The 21,188-nt window shown below is 41.7% G+C and overlaps 1 long non-coding RNA gene across 3 annotated transcripts in view; it reads left to right on the top strand.

Annotated features, from left to right (window-relative positions):
* The window catches only part of LOC148774957 (uncharacterized), a 62,594-nt gene that overhangs the window by 2,388 nt on the left and 39,018 nt on the right, over positions 1-21,188 (top strand). For 2 of the 3 annotated variants that reach the window (XR_016035228.1, XR_016035227.1), the window contains exons 2-4: positions 221-295; positions 16,335-16,436; positions 19,003-19,091. This is a non-coding gene — a long non-coding RNA (uncharacterized LOC148774957). The remainder of the gene's footprint in view (positions 1-220; positions 296-16,334; positions 16,437-19,002; positions 19,092-21,188) is intronic. The other variant, XR_016035229.1, reaches the window with a different exon arrangement.

Below are 21,188 nucleotides of genomic sequence, written 5' to 3'. Positions count from 1 at the left end.
CGCCTGGTCCTTGTGATTTGCATCATCTTGGAGGGACTTGCCCTGGGTCTAACCCTGGATCAGATCATTTTTGGAAACTTCATTGGCAATTAATCCACTATAAGCAGTGGAATGGTAGATGCTTCTCTTGATATTCCATGTTAAGTTGACAGCTTTCTTTTGACATTCCATGTTGAGTTGACAGCTTCTTATAGGCTGTTATCTCCCTCCCTCTTCTGAGGTCTACACATCAGGAAAGTGCTCCTAAGAAGAAACTGAAGCTCCAGCAGTTCGAATGTCTAGAGTCACCTAAGTGGTAAGTGCCAGATGAATTCACGTTCTCAGACCCTCTGCTTCCCATTCCTCTACTTCTCCTGAACTGGTCATTATTCAACTTGAGAGGCTCTGTCCCCGCTTTTGGTTGAATCACCTTCCAGGATCTTTATATATCAGAGCAAAGATAACAGTGAAAAGTAAATTGTAGTGACTAACCACTTTTACCTCCTCTGAAATTAAAGTCTCTAAATACTTTTAAAGTTCTATTGCCAGCCATAGAGGGGAAGAGAGACAATCTGGTATAAAACAAAATAGAGGACTTCCCTGGTGGCTCAGTGGTAAAGAGTCCGCCTGCTAATGCAGGAGACACCGGTTCAATCCCTGGTCTTGGAGGATCCTCCATGCCTTGGAGCAGCTAAGCCCATGTGCCTCAACTATTGATGCTGTGCCCTGGAGCCCAGGAGCCACAACTACAGAAGCCCTCAAGCCCTAGGGCCCACGCTCCACAACAAGAGAAGCCTTCACACCTAGAGAATAACCCCCACTCATCACGTTCTTTCTAGAAAGAAAAGGCCTACTTCTGCTTACAGTAAAGCTGCATTCATATGTGTATATGGTGTATGTTTCAAAACTAAGATACTGTATACATGTACAATTTTAGAAAAAAATTCCTACCTTTTTACCCAGCTGCCAAACAGAAACCCCCACCTTTCAAGCTTCGTGAGAAAAAAATAGTGGGTTTTTCACCAATGGGTTCTCAATAACTAGCACAGTTTCTAACCCAGTGTACTCACTCAATAAAATACTGCAGAAGAAATGAATGTTGAACAAAGACATAAAATGATTGAAGTATTGTTCCACTTTCTCTCACTGCCTTTTTTAAGAAGCCACAATCACCGAAAATATTTAAAAATAAGTAAGCATTCTAATGGAGAAGGCAATGGCAAGCCACTCGAGTACTCTTGCCTAGAAAATCCCATGGATGGAGGAGCCTGGTAGGCTGCAGTCCGTGGGGTCGCTATGGGTCGGACACGACTGAGCGACTTCACTTTCACTTTTCACTTTCACACATTGGAGAAGGAAATGGTAACCCACTCCAGTGTTCTTGCCTGGAGAATCCCAGGGACAGGGGAGCCTGGTGGGCTTCCGTCTATGGGGTCACACAGAGTCGGACACGACTGAAGTGACTTAGCAGCAGCAGTAGCAGCAAGCATTCTATGCTTCCCAGGTGGCTCAGGGGTAAAGAATTCACCTGCCAGTGAGGGAAACACAGGAGACACTGGTTTGATCCATGTGTCAGGAAGATCCCCTGGAGGAAGAAATGGCAACCCCCTCCAGTATTCTTGCCTGGGAAATCCCATGGACAGAGGAGCCTGGCGGGCTACAGTCTGTGGTGTTGCGAAGATTCAGACATGATTGACTGAGCACACAAAGAAGCTTCCTACGTCACCCCAAAACTGAATAATATTGTACCGGGCACTGTTTTTGTTTTTTTTTCCCACCCAGTACTTTTCCTCTTTGATCTGGAAATATCAGGTCCTGTCCTTTGGGAAACTTTCACCCATATTCCAACCCTGGGCTTCCTGTGGGACTTGCCAGTTGTCGTGGTGGTGGTCACCACCCCCCTGTGGTTAAGTGGGGGTCCAGAATCAGACTGACCCAATCAGACATCCACATCCATGTACCCCTAGCAGTAAAAGGGTAGCAAGTGCCTCTCCTGCTCCTTAGGTGGTATCAGGGCAGAGTCAGGACTTCCACTATCATCCAAGAGTCTAGGGCCACCCTCACCACAGTGCAGTGTCCTTGGAAGGAAAGCTATGACAAATCTAGTCAATGTATTAAAAGCAAAGATCACTTTGTCGACAAAGGTCTATGTAACCAAAGCTATGGTATTTCCAGTTGTCATGTATGGATGTGAGAGCTGGACCATACAGAAGGCTGAGTGCCGAAGAATTGACACTTTCAAACTGTGGAGCTGGAGAATATTCTTAAGAATCCTTTGGACAGCAAGGAGCTCAAATGAGCCAATCCTAAAGGAAATCAACCTTGAATACTCATTGGAAGGACTGATGCTGAAGCTCCAATCCTTCAACCATGTGATGAGAAGAGCCAGCTCATTGGAAAAGACCCTGATGGTGGGAAAGATTGAAGACCAAAGAAAGGATGAGATGGTTAGATAGCATCACCGACTCAGTGGACATGAATCTGAGCAAACTGTGGGAGACAGTGGAGGATAGAGAAGCCTCACGTGCTGCAATACATGTGGCCGCAAAGAGCCAGGCATGACTGAGTGACTGATAAGTAACTAAAACTCCCCAAATTCTTGAAATGGCAAATTTGTAAAAATGGAAAACAGATTTGTGGCTGAACGGTTAAGGTGATCCTGAATAAAAGGGGAACATGAGGGATTGTCATGATGCGGGAAAATCTTCTGTATCTTGACTGTAGCCATATAGGTATCTTGGTTCTGATGTACTACAGTTTTGCGGAAATTTTATCATTGGAGGAGGCTAAATTGTGGTAAATGTGATCCTTTTGTGTTATCCATCGCAAATGCAAATGAAATTACAATTATTTCAACATCAGAAGTTTTAAGTTGAAAAAAGAAGCCCTTTCACCCCAAGATTTCTATGTGTTCATTCTGAACTATCATTTACAACACCTCCCACTTCTTCATCCACATATGGGAGAGCCGGAACTGTAATGATCACTGATTTCTTAGTGTTCATTGGATTTACACCTGCGTCTACTCAGCACTGAGTGATTTAGGCAAAGAAGCCTAAAATGGTTCATACCCTACACTTTGGATTTGGGAATATCAGAGTTAAAAGACTCCATTGATGAAAGGAACTGGCCAATTGCTAAATTAGTAAATTGTCCAACGATTTTGTCATTTGTTGACCTGATGCAAAAAGAAAAACATAAAAGTAGAGAAATCTAAATTTCAATTGATATTCACATTTTTGTTTCTATTTTTCAATAGCTAACTCAGTGACCTTTGAGCTACTTTAATAAATATCATATAATCCATATCATAATCCCGAGTATGATAAATCCATACTCTGAGTAATGGGAATATATTCTTTTCTAATAGTATATTTTTAGAGTACTCAATCCAAAATATAGCTTAATTTAAAATACCATGTGTACATGCGTGCTTAGTCACTTCAGTTGTGTCCGAGTCTTTGCAACCTTATGTACCATAGCCACCAGGTTTCACTGTCCATGGGGATTCTTCAGGCAAGAATACTGGAGTGGGTTGCCAGGCCCTCCTCCAGGGGATCTTTCCCTCCCAGGGATCAAATCCCTGTCTCTTGTGTATTCTGCATTGGCAGCTGGTTTCTTTACTTCTAGCGCCACCTGGGAAGCCCTTACACCACCACAGGAGTCTGTTTTTACTGGAGGTGGAGCTCCAGGAGGTCAGGTTACTCTTCTCCGTGCATTTGGCCCTGGGAACAGACAGATTGCCAGAGCGCTGTGCAGCCAGGGCCCAGGAACCAATCAGTGCAGCTCCTTCCCTCAACTGGAACATTGGTTGCAAGCTTGCAAAGGGTCACATCATTGCTGTAAGGCTCCCTTTAAATACTGTAGAGAAAATGAATCCTCCCATGAAACCCATTTTGGGGGAAACATTCAAAGCTGCACTCCCTGAGATAAAAAAAATACTGAGAATGATCATAATAAATACCTGTCTTTAAAAGGAAGAAATGAGTTTTCTTTTAAAGTTTATCTTAAAACTTTAAATAAACTAGAGTTTGTTTAAACTAGAGTTTATTCACATTTATATTGACTTTTTTCCCCTTGTTAGCATACTAAGTTGTCTTCAAAAAACTAAATCACCTGCTCATCTTTATTTTCATACTTTAGATTATGGGTGGATTTGCATATTGTTACTGCAATTATGGTGGAAGGTGGCAACTCAGTTCTAAAATAGGCTTGTGGTTGAAATACATGTATTAACTAAAAGAGGAAATATTGTTAATTATTATGTTTATTACCAAAATATGAAGTTGGATTCTTGACAAAACAAATACTTGTTTCAGATGGAAAATCATGGTAAAAAAGGATTGTTAGGCCCACCCTAGAACATTTAGTATAAGTATTTTTACTTAAACTATAATATTAGAGAAGAAAAAAAAGAACATGCATGAATTTTAACACTGTGCTGTTTTGAATTAAGTATTTTGCATATCTCACTTAATGTCTGTAATTAACTTAGTGCTTCTAGACTTAGCTCTATTGAGAAGAATACTGAGGTTCAGAGAAGTTGAGAAAATCCTGAAATGATGCACAGCAAGATTAGAACTGAGATCAATTTGCAAAGTCTGTGATATTTCTCCCTATTTTCTGCCACTAATGTTATGCCATCACAGGCCACCCTAGATTTGAACCGAGTCTGGCGTTCAGCAGAGATACTATGCGTTTAACTTAGAGTGAAAAATCTTTTGAAATCTGCAAAACTTAATTAGACACGTATTCATTATGCCACTTGAATCTTCACCATAGTCATAATATGGACAGGGGAGCCTGGTGGGTTGCAGTCCATGGGGTCGCTACGAGTCTGACGTGGCTGAGCGACTTCACTTTCACTTTTCACTGTCACACATTGGAGAAGGAAATGGCAACCCACTCCAGTGTTCTTGCCTGGAGAATCCCAGGGACGGGGGAGCCTGGTGGGCTTCCGTCTATGGGGTCACACAGAGTTGGACACGACTGAAGTGACTTAGCAGCAGCAGCAGCAGCATCATTATAAAGTATATAGATTGCTTAATAGAATAGGCACTTTTTATAGGACTCTTGAAATTCTATCTGCTCACATAAGTTCCCTTTACAGCTCTGGGAAACAAAATAGCCCTCTGCTCTTATTCAAAATACTATAATACTCACATACTTGACCAAACCATTGCACCTCACCCTGAATTACATTTAGCATGCAATTCCCTATTTGTCCTTTATCAGGTAGCTATGCTATAGGAGGTAAATCACATGAGACCCCACAGTAGCCCAAACCAGCATTATATGCTTAGCTCAGAGTGTTATAGCAGTTAGTCAAGTCCTAACATATTTCATTATCTGGCTTCTTAGAACACAGCAGAGTAGAAGCAAGGCATTAGAAGGCATAATGCTCAACCTATTTGAGAAACTACAAAAAGTTACAGCTTCTTAAAAGTAGGGTAATGAGAAAAATCTCTAAAGGGAGACAGAAAAACTGAATAGAGGAAAACATAAGCAAGAAACAAATGAAAGATTCAGGGTGATACAAGCATAGGTTACTGTCTTATATAGGGTAATGTTGTTGTTGTTTAGTCACTAAGTCATGTAGAGCTCTTTTGCAACCCCATGGTCTGTAGCCCACCAGGTTCCTCCGTCCATGGGGATTCTCCAGGTAAGAATATTGAGTGGGTTGCCATTTCCTTCTCCAGGGGATCTTCCAGACCCAGGGATTGAACCTGTGTCTCCTGCATTGGCAGACAGATTCACTCATGCCAACTGGGAAGCCCCCTAATACCTGTAATAAATAAATTTCCCAGTTTTAGTAACAAACACGTGAACTAGTCCACTGGAGATTATGCTCCACACAATGATTCAGGGATCCAGGCTTCTGTTCTCTTATAGCTCCACCAGCCACAAAATCATCTGCACACAGTTGGCTGAAGGCACAAAGAGTCAGTGGAAGTCCTGTCTCATCACCTCTGCTTGCTTTTCACTGATGAGAACAAGTTCAATGGCTTCATCTGGACCCAAAGGAATCTGGGAAATGTAGTCTTTGGCTGATCTACTGTCCTAGCAACACCCCACACTGGGGAGGGGGAACAGTAATACTGGTGAACACGCATGGAGCTTAACATTCTTGAGTAACCCCTGAAGATAACTCTTTGTGGTTCAACAATTAATGCACATAGCCACTATATGTCATACACTTTGGCCAGGTCACCCAGCCCACATTTGCCCTTCCTTCTCCCTTGCCTTCTTCTCTTTGAGTCAAAAGTTAAATACCTCTGGGAATTCCCTGGTGGTCCAGTGGCTAAGACTTTCTCTACCAACCAGAGAGGAGTGGGTTCCATCCTTGTCAGGCAACTAAGATCCCACATGCCTTGGGGCCAAAAAACATTAAACAGGAGCAGTGTTGTAACCAATTCAGTAAATACTTTAAAAATGGTCCACATCTAAAAAAAATAAAAATGAAAGTTAAATACTTGCTTTCCCAGAACCCCCAGTAGTTAAGAATGGCCATATGGCCTTGCCTTGGCCAAAGAAATGTAAGCAAAATTCAGTAGGAGCACCTGGAATAGATTTTTGTCATGGAAGTAAAATCCAGAGATAGTTCTGCCACTATTTCTTTCCTCTTCTTTCTTCAGCTCCACTGTTTTTTGAAACTGTGGCAAAATCTTGTGAATTTCAGGGAAATGTCAGGAGAGTTGTAAGGATGATGACCTGGAGTCCAGAAGACACAGAGCTTTTGAGGCAATGCCAGCAGCTTCCTACTCCCAAACTCCCAGTAATGGAAGGATAGGCACTGTTACTTAAAGCCAACTGGATACCTAACAGATAGAACTTCCCTGGTGACTCAGTAGTAAAGAATCTGCCTGCAGTGCAGGAGACCTGGGTTTGACCCTGGGTCAGGAAGATCCTCTGGAAGAGAAAATGGCTACCCCATCCAGTATTCTTACCTGGGAAATCCCATGGACAGAGGAGCCTGGTGGGCTGAAGTCCATGGGGTCACAAGGGTTGGACACAACTTAGCAAAGAAACCACTAACATACCTAAGAGATAACATGTTTTGTTCATTAAGAAGGAAGAAAAAATAGAAAATATAATATTTATGTCCTTATAATATTTCCATCTAATGTATACTAAAATATATGATGCTTAAATGAGAAATTTTAAATTACATAGAAAATATACATATACAAAACAGAAAATTTTCCACTCTACATACCCCTGAAAATGTCACTCTATTTGTTTGCCGTTATATCTAACTACACTGTTTTAGTGCATGAATTATGTACATTTATTCAACATGAAGAAATGCTATTTTCAGTGTCTTTATCAAGACTCAGTATTTAAACCTCAAATCTTATGTGGAAAAGTTGCAGAATAACAAAGGAATATATCTTTCTCAACTATGGATATTATAAAACTTTCCTGAAATTCAGTGTGACTTTCTTGATCAATCCTAAAGGAAATCAGCATAAATATTCATTAGAAGGACTGATGCTAAAGCTGAAGCTCCAATCCTTTGGCCACCTGATGAGAAGAGCTGACTCATGGGAAAAGACCCTGATGCTGGGAAAGATGGACGACAGGAGGAGAAGGGGATGACAGAGGATGAGATGGTTGGATGGCATCACCAACTCTATGCACATGAGTTTGAGGAAACTCTGGAAAATGGTGAAGGACAGAGAACCTGGGGTGCTACAGTCCATGGGGTTGAAAAGAGTCGGACATGACTTAGCAACTCAACAGCAACAGCAACAGATAATTTGTTTAAAGTGGAAACATGTGCATTGGTTCTCTGGCAGCAACAAATTCCCTGATATAAACAGTTTTCACTTATGTGTCTTCTTTATCTGCAAAACTCCAAGGACTTTCAGTATAGGTCAAGCTATCACTCTTTCCCAGCTATAAGTGGGCACTTAGAGAATGAGATGGCTGGACGGCATCACCGACTCAATGGACATGAGTTTGAGTGAACTCCGGGAGGTGGTGATGGACCGGGAGGCCTGGCGTGCTGTGATTCATGGGGTCGCAAAGAGTCGGACGTGACTGAACTGAGGGTGTGATTGGAAAGACTTTGTGACTTCATGTTTGTGATCTTGTGGGCTGTGAAAACTGGAGTAATAGCCAATGGCCTTGTAATCACAGCCCAGCTGCACAAAGTTTCAGGAGAGTCCAGTGCCACCTCAGCAGGAATTCAACACTGTTGCAAGTCTTAGAACTATTGCAGTGAATAAGGTAACATGTCTCCGCTTTCACGGAGATGGAGTCATTCATGGATTTTGTTGTTCAGTCCCTCAGTCATGTCTGCCTCTTTGCAACCCCGTGGACTGCAGCACTTCAGGTTCCTCTGTCCTTCACTGTCTCCTGTAGTTTGCTCAAACCCATGGCCACTGAGTCTTTGACGCCATCCAACCATCTCATTCTCTACCACCCCTTCTCCTCCTGCCCAGTCTTTCTCAGCATCAGGGTCTTTTCCAGTGAGTCGGCTCTTTGCATCAGGTGGCCAAAGTATTGGAGCTTCAGCTTCAGCAACAGTTAGTGTTATTTAGTCTTGGGCCACTCTGAAGTAGGCTTGTGGGTGAACAGTGCTTGGTGCCAGAATTTAGGTAAGTTTCAGGTTTCCCCGCAAGTCCCTCTGGAGCCCAGGCCAAAGGAAATGAGGGTCGCTAGTACACACCCTTCTCATGGTGGGTCTCAGAACTCAGAAAGGCCAGGCCAAAACTTGCAAGAGTACTTTAAACTTTCACAAGCATCAGAAACAAAAGTCACTCAGCCAAGTCCAAACCCAATGGATGAGGGAGTGGCTTGGTCCACTTTGGTGCATTGCAAAGTCACATGACAGAAGCAGGAAGTGAGGAATTAAGAAAAAACATTCTAATCTACCGCAGCCAGAATGGAGAGAATGTTGTGAATAAATGGAAACTTTCCAGGTTTGCTGGAAAAGGAGCAAAAGTCAGATGATACAGGGTTTTGTGAACATGATAATCATTTTGAACTTTATTTTAATTATAATGCAAATCGGGGAACCAATTTGATCTGACTGATATTTTTCAGATCATCAGGCTTTATTGTGAAGAACTGACGCATTGTAGAAGCCCAGGGATGTACTAACAGGCATCAGCTGTAGAATAGGTGATAGAAATTTGACTGCTGTTAGCACAGTAGTAGGAGCTTCCTGCTGCTTTTACTGGAGTATATTGATCTACAATGTTGTGTTAGCTTCAGGGGTATGGCAAAGTGAATCAATTATGCCTCTACATATATCCACGCTTACCCACTCTTTCTGATATTAAGATGAGCTTGCTACCTGTTTTGCTCCAAGATTCCAACCTCGATTCTTGGCCTCTGCTCTTCACATTTTCAGTTCATGGATTCATTACTTCTCCAGATCTAGGGTACCACTGACTCCTCTGATACCGCATCTTCTATGCCTTAGTCCTTTTCTTGTCTGGAGCCACCCTCTTCCTTTGTTGTCTGACTTTTCCAGCTTTTACTAGTGATTGTTTTTAATCTCTGCGATTGGGGAAGGGAGTCTGCCGGCCCCAGTTCTGTCAAATATTCCCCTGAATTTATCTTGACTTCCTGCTCCCAGAGTTGCCGCTTCACATTTTAACTCTGAGATAACTATGACTATCCCTGGGATAGGCAGATCCATATTCATGGGGAAGACAGCCAAGTTGTAGGATGGCATGATCTAACACATCTTGCCACAGACTTGTAAACTGCAGGGGGAGAACGCCTCATGGATCTTCATCACAGTCTCCAAGTTTAAAAGGGGTAAGAAGTTTCTCAGGAACCCCTTACATTATAAATTGGTAGGAGCTCCAAAGAGTTGGAAATTGCCACCTTCACCCTCCAGTGTTCCACAGATTTATTCCCAGACACTTGGTTACTTTGTCTGCCCAATACTTGTGCATCTGAGAAACTGTTTCTGTCAATTACCAAAGTCACTTAACATACATGTGATAATTCACCAAGCCACTTACTGAACCTCCTAGTTTAATTATGGTTGTGTTTGGCTCCTCTGCAGAAGCTACTAAGCTTTGGCAGTTTGCCTACATGAATTCTTTAGTTAAGTATTTTTTATAATGTATACAAGGCAAGTTTGATTAAATATCTCTTAATGCCTTCAAATATTCACAAGTCTTGAAAAGTGAGTAAAGCCACTGTTTTTAAACTGCAGAAACATTCCTATGTTCACATCAGTCCTGTTCCCATCCATCCCACCAACATTTGTTGCTGTCTTCTAATACAGTATTCCCTAAACATTTGCATTCTATAAACAAAAGTTTGAAGCTCCAGTAAGTGTTTCAGTTTAGCCTGGCTCCAGTGTATCAGTGGGTTTTTCAATGTAGCAAAACTATAAAATAGCAACAAAGTAATTCTAGTGAACTAACTGGCTTGTTAAAAAAGAGATACTACTTGCATTTTCTTTGCAAAGTGGTACCTTCTAGTTTTATCAAATACTATTTTCTATGATGTAAGAGTTGTTTTTTTTTTTTATTTTCTCCTAACTTTTCTCATGGACTCATAAAGAACATGAATGAGGCACTTTAGAGGGATTTGAGGGTAAAGAAGAGTTAGTATATGAGGAAAGATTTGCTTCTATTGGGTTCCATTTTTTAAATTGGCCTTCCCAGATAGGGCTAGTGGTAAAGAACCCACCCACCAATGCAGGACACAAGAGACCTGGGTTCAATCCCTGGGTCATGAAGATCCCCTGGAAAAGGAAGTGGCAACCCACTCCAGTATTCTTGCCTGGAAAGGTCCATGGACAGAGGAGCCTGGCAGGATACAGTCCATGGGGTCGCAAAGAGTCAAACACGACCAAGCGACTGAACACACACTGTTTAGATTAGAAGCCATGTGGATCACAGCCAAAGAACAATTCCTCTCTGCCTCTTTCCCTCATTTCTACCTCCTAAAAACTTTCAAACCTATGTACCTTCTTTACTTGAAGAATTTCTGCTTATCATTCAAGGAACAAGTCTGATTATTTTTTCATGTTGAGCATATCAGTAACTCCCTTCCATGCCTCCTCTGCTCAGTCACTTGTTTTTCTGTTTATATCATGTCTTCTGTGTATTACTACTTACCTTTTTTGTGGTTGTTTACATACATTTCTTCTGGATTCTGAGATTCTCAAGGGCAAAGATCCTTTTTTTAATATGTTCGGTCCATTATATTCAGCAGACAATAAATAAATAAATTGGTAGTACCCTGAGTAATAGAATTTGAGTTTGTTGCTTAGTGAACAGGAAAAGAAATAGAATTGACAAAAGAATAAATCAACACCTTCCGTTCCGTTCCATTGCTCAGTCGAGTCCAACTCTTTGCGACCCCGTAGACTGTAGCCTACCAGGCTTCTCCATCCATGGGATTCTCCAGGCAAGAATACTGGAGTGGGTTGCCGTTTCCTTCTCCAGGGATCTTCCCGAAATCAACACCTTAGCTATGCTAAATACACTAAAGCAATTGACTTTGGAGTGAAGAAGAAAGACTAGAGGAGTTCTGTCCTCCTGAGATGTGAATATTTGGTTGCATGCATGCTCAGTCGTGTCTGACTCTTTGTGACCACATGGACTATATAGCCCGCCGTGCTCCTCTGTCCATGGGATTTCCTGGGCAACAATACTGGAGTGGGTTGCCATTTCCTACTCTAGGGGATCTTCCTGACCCAGGGATCAAACTTGCAACTCTTAAGTCTCCTGCATTGGCAGGCAGATTCTTTACCACTGCGCCCCCTGGGAAACTTGAAGACTGGACAAACTGAATCAATACAACATCAACATTATAATCTCCTAGGAAGATCTCAGCTCATATTGGCTTTGATTTTCACCTGACAAGTGAAAGGAACTGTGACCACAGCCAACAGAGAAGAAACTAGGAATCATTTCTCTTTCTCTCAGTGAGTCAACCCAACCATGGAACCAACAAAGAAGCCCTCGGCCTCAAAAAGGAGAAACAAAAAGGTGGTCGGGCGAATGGAAGCAATCTATCATGGCAGAACAACCTTGTTGTTGTCAGGAGGAAGAGAGGCAACCACAATTCAAGAGGGTGGAAGATGGACTTAGAGGTGAAAGTCATAATAGTGACTTGGCTACCAACACATGCTGTACTTAGTGCCGGCTTTCAATCATAGATGAAACATGAAACCTGTTCCTCCAGAAGAATGAGAATTAGAGCCAAACTGTGACTCCATGAGAACTGGCTAAAGAAGAACTTAAAGATAATTGGACTAGAGCAGAGGATCCAGGGCACACCCGGAGAAATATGAACTCTGGCTGGTTCAAGGAGAAGAGAAAGAGTAAACAAAACCACATTTTCCAAAGGGCGTTCGTCAGAGCACAATCCAGTAATGTGTTCCATGAATAAAGTTTTCTTGGACAAACAGCTTAGCAAACACTCCACAACACTGACTCTGATTGGTATCCAGTGAGTAAAAATTTCTGGATAATTTCTCATTATCAAAAGACAAAATATATTACAATTTATTTCTAATTCCAACATGACTATTGATTCTCCAGCAGGACAAGAAGGATCAGCCTTGCTTAGGCTTTTCTACTCATTGGCCCCAAGTCATCCTCAGTTCTGTCACTCAGTCATGTCCAGCTCTTTGCGACTCCATGGACTGCAGCACGCCAGGCCTCCCTGTCCATCAGCAACTCCCGGAGCTTGCTCAAACTCTTGTCCATAGAATCGGTGATGCCACCCAACCATCTCATCCTCTGTCATCCCTTTCTGCCTTCAATCTTTCCCAGCATCAAGGTCTCTTCCAGTGAGTCAGTTCTTCACATCAGGTGGCTAAAGTATTGAAGTTTCAGCTTCAGCATCAGTCCTTCCAATGAATATTCAGGATTTCCTTTAGGATGGACTGGATGGATCTCCTTGCAGTCCAAGGGACTCTCAAGAGTCTTCTCCAACACCACAGTTCAAACGCATCAATTCCTTGGCACTCAGCTTTCTTTATGGTCCAACTCTCACATCCATACATGACTACTGGAAAAACCATAGCCTTGACTAGATGGACCATTGTTGACAAATTAATGTCTCTGCTTTTTAATATGCTGTCTAGGTTGGTCATAGCTTTTCTTCCAAAGAGCAAACATCTTTTAATTTCATGGCTGCAGTCACCATCTGCAGTGATTTTGGAGCCCAAGAAAAGAAAGTCTGACACTGTTTCCATTGTTTCCCCATCTATTTGCCATGAAGTGATGGGACCAGATTCCATGATCTTAGTTTTCTGAATGTTGAGCTTTAAGCCAACTTTTTCACTCTCCTCTCTCACTTTCATCAAGAGGCTCTTTAGTTCTTCTTCGCTTTCTGCCATAAGGGTGGTGTCATCTGCATATCTGAGGTTATGATATTTCTTCTGGCAATCTTGATTCCAGCTTGTGCTTCCTCCAGTCCAGCATTTCACAATACGTACTCTGCATATAAGTTAAATAAGCAAGGTGACAATATACAGCCTTGACGTACTCCTTTCCCAAATTGGAACCAGTCTGTTGTTCCATGTCCAGTTCTAACTGTTGCTTCTTGACCTGCATACAGATTTCTCAAAAGGCAGGTCAGGTGGTCTGGTATTCCCATCTCTTGAAGAATTTTCCACAATTCTTTATTTCACTAATGCTTTCCCCCAGCATACAATGCTGAGGGTTCTTCATCACTGAGGCACCTGAGAAGAGCTGTATGAGTTGTTCAAAATTCTTCTCAACAGCTGCAAGATGTAAGCATTGTATGGTGGGGGAAAGTATTAGAAATATCATAACCTCAGATATACATATGACACCACCCTTATGACAGAAAGCAACGAGGAACTAAGGAGCCTCTTGATGAAAGTGAGAGAGATACGGGTTCGATACCTGAGTCAGGAAGATCCCCTAGTGTAGGAAATGGCAACCCATTGTAGCGTTGTTGCCTGGAGAATCCCATGGGCAGGAGAGCCTGGTTGGCTACAGTCCATGGGGTCACAAAGAGTTGGACAAGACTGAGCAACAATACAGCAGCAGCAGCATGCAGCTCTTCTACTAATTAATTCACAAAACATTACTGTAGGAGAAATTTAGAGGATGCTTGTGCTTGCTGAGTCGCTTCAGTTGCATCCTGAATCTTTGTGACCCTATGGATGATAGCCAGGCCAGGTTCCTCTGTAAATGGGATTCTCCAGGCAAGAACGTTGGAGTGGGTTGCCATTTCCTCCTCCATAGAGGACCCTTAGCTACAAATAATTTTTGAAAATCACTCTACTGACTAATGCATTTTGAAGGAAAAAAATATGTGTTATCTCAATAAATAGAAATAAATCTTGAGGAAACAGATTGGTCTGCTTTCATTTTGTAATGTAAGTTTTATTCTGGATAGGAAATTAAATACTAATAACTAACTTTAAAGGTTAATAAAGGTCTTCCATGGTGATCCTGTGAGTAAGACCCCATGCTTCCACTGCAGGGGCACAGGTCCCATCCCTGCTCTAAAATCTCTAAGATCCCTGAACTAAGATCCCACATGCCACATGGCAAAAAAAAAAAAAAAGTTAATAATAGTCCCTAATATAAAATTGCCTTTGGTTTGAAAGATATTTTAAATTTGTGTGTGTTTATTTTTTAACAAATAATATACTAAGTAGGGAACTAACAGTATTAATGTTAAGCCTCATAAAATGGTTGAAATTTACAAAAAGGTGAAATTCTTTCCTGGATTATCAAGATCTGAATGTGAAAATTCCTGAGAGGCAAGAGTATAGCTGGAATGGTCATTGGCTCCCTGGTGTGATTTTATCATCTGAAAAGATGATAGAAGTTTCATCCTGTTATCTCCCCAACAGTCATTAAAACCAGAGGCGTCTCTCCATTTAATCCATTCCATTGAGTCAGGAAAAAAGGAGATGGATCATTGAGTCCAGAATGTCACCGCTGTGTCCTCCTCCTCCTCCTCCCCTGCCAACCAGTCTGTGCTTCTCCTTCAATTTGTCTTTCTTGCAGTCAGTTTTGAGCTCCTGAAGACCAAGAACCATAGAAGAGAAAGTACCATTAACCATTGAAGGATAAAAGTGGGTAGGGTAGGGAAATCATGGTATGGTCCTTCCCTGTGAAGACACGGTGCAACCACTGAAAATAGCATTTCCAGGGACTTCCCTGGTGGTCCAGTGGCTAAGGTTCCATGATCCCAATGCATGTGACCCTAGTTCAATCCCTGATCAGGACACTAGATCCCACATGCCTCAGCTAAGACCTGGTGCAGCCAAATAAATAAATGTTTTTTAAAAATGAAATGCCTTTTCCAAAGAGGTCATATAGTTGGAAAAGGTTCAAGATATTCCTTAACAAAAACCAGTGAACCAGTGGGTATAGCAGATCCAAAGAGAAATAAGACTGCTGACAACCAAGATAGATTCATAAGTTGATAATGACATGACTACAGTAAAACCCCAGCCTCTTCTCACTTCACATGTTAGTTGTCAGAAAACTGTGTGACATTTGTGGTTGGGTAAATTTATGTGCTAAAGCTGAAACTGCAATACTTTGGCCACCTCATGCGACGAGTTGACTCACTGGAAAAGACTCTGATGCTGGGAAAGGTTGGGGGCGGGAGGAGAAGGGGACGACGGAGAATGAGATGGCTGGATGGCATCACCGACTCTGTGGACATGAGTTTGAGTGAATTCCGGGAGTTGGTGATGGACAGGGAGGCCTGGCGTGCTGTGATTCATGGGGTCGCGGAGAGTCGGACACGACTGAGCGACTGAACTGAACTGAACTGAAATTTATGTGAGTGTGTTTCATATTTTATTTACATTAACTGGTAAAGTATACATGTTTCTTATTCTGTTGAAGGTATCCAGGCATACTCGTACTTTTCTTTGTCTTTAAGAGTCTGAAGTAAACAAACAGATGACAATAAAAATTTCTTCTATATGCCTTCTACTGTAAAGGCATATAGGGGATTCAGACGAACCTCAATCAATAGTTTCTTGCGAGGTCCTGGAGCTAAAAGCGGACACGACAGGTAAGCAGCAGACCTATTAGAACATAGTCTCAATAATGCTGTGATTGTTGGTTGGCCAAGCTCCATGTTTCAAGAGGCCACTTTTGATCCACCTAAAATCAGGTGTTAGGAATTGAAAAGAGGGAGAAGGAAAAGGGGAGAAGAAAATAGCTGTAAATGAGCACTGGATATTACTTTTCCATTTCCAGTCTCTCAGTAGAAAGTCTGAGAACATCTGGTTTTCTATTAAAAAGGAAAACTTCTGGATAATATAGCCCAGGATTCCATTTTTACCACCATGCTCCTACTGACAGGAATGCAAGAATTAAGTGATTGAATCCTTCCAAACAACTCTCTTCTTTTTTCTTCCCAAGAATGACTCAGGAAAACCATTTGTGTGGCAAATGCTGACCATGCTCAGTGAGAGTCCCTGGAATGTAAGAGTCCAGTGGATTCTAGAACATTCTAGACTTCAGGTAAGAGAAGCTGCTTCAAGCAAGAGAAGCTGCTAATGTTATCCTCTTTCCACTTTGTCTAAGTGTCACTCAATTCTGCCTCTAGTGGGATTGGTTTTAGTCAGTGCAAGTCGCTCAGTCGTGTCCTGCTCTTTGCGACCCCATGGACTATACAGTCCCTGGAATTCTCCAGGCCAGAATACTGGAGTGGGTAGCCTTTCTCTTCTCCAGGGGATCATCCCAACTCAGGGGTCGAAACCAGGTCCCCCACACTGCAGGTGGTTTCTTTACCAGTTATGCCACCAGGGAAGCCACCAGGAAATTTGTTTTAGTTGTTTACAAAATCTCTTTGTCCTTGTTGAAGAGTAGAAGTAGAGATTTTGCTACTGAGATATACACTATAGCTGTTTATAGTAGATACTTGGTATCTTTTAACTGAGAATGGCTTGGTCATTTTCAGGGATATAGACTGTTGACAATTAATTGAATGTAACTTTTTGGAACTTAGATACACATAGAGAAAGAAATTCCTGTCAGTTCCTTCCCTTTTTCCATACTTCTCCTTCTTTTCTTTCCAGGACTTTCCTTTCAGCTCAAAGATCACTATTAACAGAGAGATATAACACTTGGGGCTTTCTTGATGGCTCAGCAGGTAAAGAAATCCATTGGGAAGCTAACACAGAAGCCGCAGGAGACGTGGGTTTGATCCCTGGATCAGGAAGATCTCCTGGAGGCAGGCATGGCAGCTCACTCCAGTATTCTTGTCCGGGAAATCCCATGGACAGAGTTGCCCGGCCAGCTACAATCCGTGGGGTCACAGAGAATCTGATGTGATTGAAGTGACTGAACATTCATGCATAGACCTAGATACTGGATTTCACCTCTGTGTTCTCGCTCCAGTGCTGCCTTAGACACCTTCTGGCAGTGGCGGAAGTACTTAGAAAAGAAGGCTGTCTAGGTAAAGACACATTTGATTAGTTGTGAAATTCTTCTTCAGTTCAGTTCAGTTCAGTCGCTCAGTCATGTCCGACTCTCCGCGACCCCATGAATCACAGCATGCCAGGCCTCCCTGTCCATCACCAACTCCTGGAGTTCACTCAAACTCATGTCCATCGAGTCAGTGATGCCATCCAGCCATCTCATTCTCTGTCATTCCCTTCTCCTCCCGCCCCCAATCCCTCCCAGCATCAGAGTCTTTTCCAGTGAGTCAACTCATCGCATGAGGTGGTCAAAGTATTGGAGTTTCAGCTTTAGCATCAGTCCTTCCAATGAACACCCAGGATTGATCTCCTTTAAAATGGACTAGTTGGATCTCCTTAAGAGGGGGAAATAAGAAAATACGATTTTTGAGAAAGAGTGAGAATTTTATCTGGCACAATTTTGCTTACACACCACTTTTATTCTCATTTAGTCTCAATTTTAATGGTGTTTGCTCACTTTTATTTGCTTCTAAAGAGCAGTTGATCCTTTTATTGATATGAAAGCTAAGCTGACTTTCAGATCTTTTGATTGAATCTATAGCCTCTCAATTAGATGAAACTGTGCCTGAGCACACACACGTCCCTGAACAAAGCATGACAAATTCAGCTTCTTTCTTTGAAATCCTCCTCTTTTATCATCATCAATGCATAAATTACAGCCTCTTACTGTACCTACTCAGATGCCGATTATATTACATAAGTGCTTAAATGGTTACAAGCCTTCATGACATGTTAATTCTGTAATAGTGTTCATCTTTTCAGCCCTTAGCCATGGTGAAAGGGAAGCATAATCCAAAAGAGTGTCTGATGTGTTAATCATTAATAAATCTGAAAAAATATGTGTTTGAGCAAGGTCACGTCTTTTCCCTTCGAATAATTCTTTTTTTTTTTATTTTTAGCATCAGCAAGTTCTTCTAAAATTCACAATTGTCTTTCTGAAAGCTCTAAACAACCAGTGTTGATTTCAAAACAGGCACTGGCCAATACTTTCTTATTTATAGTAAATCCCAAGTTGGCATTTGCATGGATAATCAATCTCTGTTTGTTGCTTAAACCATTCAGAATTCCTCTGATATTTATGATTTCGTTGAGTGGAAGATGCTGCATGCAAATAAGTACAGTTCAGTTACAGAAAGCAGCTGTCAGAACACATTTATATTCCAGCAGCAGAGAAGAAATTAATCTCACAGTGGCTTCAATTCAAATTGGTCTGATAGTCCAGTAATAAATTCCCTGCCCAGATGGAATCATTTTCTTTATCATAAATATTTTAAAACACTTGATCTGCATTAAAGTTGTCCAGGACTGAAACTCATTTTAGATGTTTTAAATCAAGCCCCAAAGAGAAAAAACATTTTGCTTTTTTTAGACTCCATTTAAAAAGTATTTTCTTATTTTATATGGCTTTCTCCTATCATACAAATTATCTAACCAAAGAGAAAAGTGCATCAAATGCTATTCGTGTCTGATTTGGAGCACCCAAAGAAAACGTACCTTCCTAGCCTGTATTAATTGTATCTCTATCATATGTTTTAATGACACCAGCCATTCTTTTAATATAGAAATAAATTCTGAAAATAGCTATTACTCTTTTCCTCTGCTTATAGACTCATGTGTGGGGAAGAAGACAGAGCAATGATCCCAGAATGTAAGCGCTGAGAAACTGAGGTCCATAGTCACAGAGTGATTTCTCCAGGTAAGCACAGCAGTTAACAGCATGGCTGGGGCAGTTGCACCCAACACCTGTCACAGGGAAGTGTGTCTCTCATTACTTTTTGCAATTTTAAGCATCCAGTCCTGGTATGATTATTTGTGTGATTATGTGTGTGTGTGACAATTCCTCGTTCCTCCACCCTAAACCTTGTGAGTCACTCCAGCCACAAGTCTTCCAAGAGCATCATGAGACAGTAGAGGACATGTAGGTTTATAGAAATGACTTTATACTCTTCAGGTCCCCTAGACTGTGAATCAAGAATTAGGCATTTTGAAAGATTTCCCCAATGTTCCAGTGGTTAGGACTCTGAGCTTCCAAGGCAGGGGGCGCAAGTCCATCCGTGGTTAGAGAACTGAGATCCCACATGCCACACTGCCAAAAAAAGAGAAAAAAAAAGAAAAGGTGTAGCCATCCCTGGAGTAGGTCTGTTTCTCATCCAGACTGCCTGGAGATTAGCGACCCCTCATGAATCACTGCAGCTGCAGCAGCAGCAGCATGAATCACTGCAGTTGCATCTTTCTTCTGAATCAGTACTCTGAAGTGCTGTAGGTGGTAGAGAGCCCAGAGGAGAAACACACTCCCTGAGGGTGAGGTTTGTATCTTTGGAATCCTCTCTTGACCTTGACTCTCAAGCAAAGGAACACGTAGATCTGGACTTTATAGTCCACTTTGGAAAAAACTGAAGGCAACAGGAGAAGGGGTGGCAGAGGATGAGACGGTGAGAGAGCATCAGCAACTCAATGGATGTGAATTTGAGCAAACTCTGCGAGACGGTATGTGCTTTCTTGGTGGCTCAGCTGGTAAAGACTCTGTCTGCAATACAGGAGAGCTGGTTTCGATTCCTGGGTCGGGAAGATCCCCCTGGAGAAGGGAATGATTACCCACTCCAGTATTCTTGCCTGGAGAATTCCAAGGACAAAGGAACCTGATGGGCTACAGTCCATGGGGTTGTGAAGAGTCTGACATGATTTAGCAACTGAACAACAAGTCCACCTGGACATTCAGATGTCTGAATTGAGAAGGGTTGATGGGATCACCGTAGCCATGTTGGTCAAATAGTGACTTTCTTGAACCTGGGTGTTACTAACTTCCCAACCACTATGTTGCTCCTTCTAATGAAACACGGCAAAAACTTATCCCTGAAGAATAACCGAAAGCCAAACAGCAGAGTTAAAACTCTGAATTCAATTTTGAAACATAAGTTCCAGAATAAGCCCATGCTAAATACTACACAGAAGAAGTGAATCAGACACACTAAAACACTGAGAAATGGACAGGAGTTTTCCAATCAACTCTCCCTTACCATGGATGAAAAACAAATTGATATTTCACTTGCTGATTCTGTCTACATCCAGCCCACCTCCCAGGTTACAGGATATTCATTGGCAAAACTGATGACTGGAAAATGCAGCCCATGTTGAAAAATGATACCAAATTCCTTGAAAATCTGAGTCAAAAGTCTGTTTTTCAGATTGTTAACTATTAGAGAGAACAATCTCTATCAGATAAACCTACTTAGTGTAGGACCATGGCCAGCTGACATTTAGATACACTTAAAGACTTTTCAACAGTTGGAAACAGAGGGGCAGATTTCTGGATCTTAGTCTTTGCTCTGATTTGGCTGGATGTGTCATTGGCCAGCTTACTTTACCTCTCAGTGATCTGATCTCCTTATCTGGAAAAACCAAGATCTGTCACATTTTCATTTGTCCAATAACTGTCTCAGAGCACTGCTTACCTATCTGGCTGTTTACATACTACAGAGCTGTGTGAGGAAGAAAGGAGGTGATTTGCAGGAAAACCTTTTAAAAGCAAGTCAATGCACAAAGGAAATATGTTATTAAAATTATCTATCCTCTACAAAAATGATCCCCAGAGGAGAAAAGTTTTAAATATTGGTCATATAGAAACCAAAAGTACATTCCTCAAACAATGGACTTATAGATAAATACAGATGTTTACATAAACCTGGATTAATGTTTGGTCTTCACTGTTCGGACCAATATTTGTGCTGATTCTCCAAATATGTAGTAATATGTACTATCATATTTCAATAGTCAATTGTATGTCAGGTAAAGA

This window comes from Moschus berezovskii, chromosome 18 (assembly GCF_049115385.1).
Source record: "Moschus berezovskii isolate FMDL1 chromosome 18, NW_MosBer_1.0, whole genome shotgun sequence".
Lineage (NCBI taxonomy): Eukaryota > Metazoa > Chordata > Mammalia > Artiodactyla > Moschidae > Moschus > Moschus berezovskii.
The sequence above is the reverse complement of the archived record's forward strand: the minus strand, read 5'-3'. Positions and strand labels throughout refer to the sequence as shown.